Source organism: Oryctolagus cuniculus, chromosome 8, assembly GCF_051225735.1.
Source record: "Oryctolagus cuniculus isolate XC-2025 breed Fujian yellow rabbit chromosome 8, ASM5122573v1, whole genome shotgun sequence".
Classification (NCBI taxonomy): Eukaryota; Metazoa; Chordata; class Mammalia; order Lagomorpha; family Leporidae; genus Oryctolagus; species Oryctolagus cuniculus.
Window position 1 is genome coordinate 37,497,739 of NC_142874.1, and position 1,035 is coordinate 37,498,773.

At 41.4% G+C, this 1,035-nt stretch overlaps 1 pseudogene; it reads right to left on the reverse strand.

Moving 5' to 3' along the window:
- Window positions 1–518: 518 nt before the first annotated feature.
- LOC127483363 (U2 spliceosomal RNA) lies at window positions 519–725 on the reverse strand (annotated as a pseudogene).
- Between the last annotated feature and the right edge of the window lie 310 nt (window positions 726–1,035).

A 1,035-nucleotide genomic window follows, 5' to 3' on the forward strand; every position in this document is an offset into this window, starting at 1 on the left:
AGTATTTATTTTTAATATTTATTTTTTTAATTATATGACATGCAGAGGGACAGAAACGCAGAGTGACAGAGAAGGAGGGGAAAGAGAGAGAGAGAGAGAGAAAAAGAGAGAGAGAGAGAGATCTTCTGTCTGCTGATTAACTCCCCAAATGTCCACAATGATTGGGGCTGGACTGAAACTAGAAGCCTGGAACTCCATCCTGGTCTTCCACCCCAAAGTCTTGTGTTAAAAATGAATGTCTCGACTGCTGAAGAACAGGTTTTTTTTGCTTTATTTTTTGTTTTTTTTTGGGGGCGGTTTTTACTGTATAAATTTTTGAACCCTTTACTTAGTATGGAGCTGGTCTTTTGTGTATAAAGTTAATTGAAAATGGATCTTACTGGAGAATGGGACTGGGAATGGGAGAGGGAGGAAGTGGAGGGTTGGGAGAGTGGGTGGGAGGGCAGGTATGGTGGGAAGAATCACTATATTCCTAAAGTTGTACTTATGAAATGCATGAATTCTGTATTCCTTAAATAAAAGGTTTCTTTGGGGGAAAAATAAATAAATAAGTATAAATAAATAAATAAGTGGATTGATGCTAATGGCTGTTGGATTAGAGGCTTGATCTAATTCTGGTAGCTAGGAGGTAGGCCCAGTGGAGAGGTTCAGGGCATCAGGGATTATCTTTAGACTGATAAGAACAGATACCACACTTGATCTTAGCCAAAAGGCCAAGAAGCAATAGGGTTCAACCTTAAAAGACACTTCTTGCTAGAGAGCTGGTTTTGGGAGCTGAGTCAGCCTGGCTTCTCTCTCTGCCTCTGGGCTTGGTGCTTGGTCCTTGTTGTGCACCTGCTTCACCATCACCAACCTCCACCAGATGCCAGAGTAATGGGGCTGCTCAGACCTGGACTGTGAGCTTCCAACTGCAAGCTGAAATAAGCTTCCTTTGCTAAGCTGCTCCTCGAAGTTATTTCAGTTAAGGTAACAAAATGTTGACTAATATGGAGTATGTGTGTTCTCCTTCATTTTTGCCACATTCCCCAAATTTTC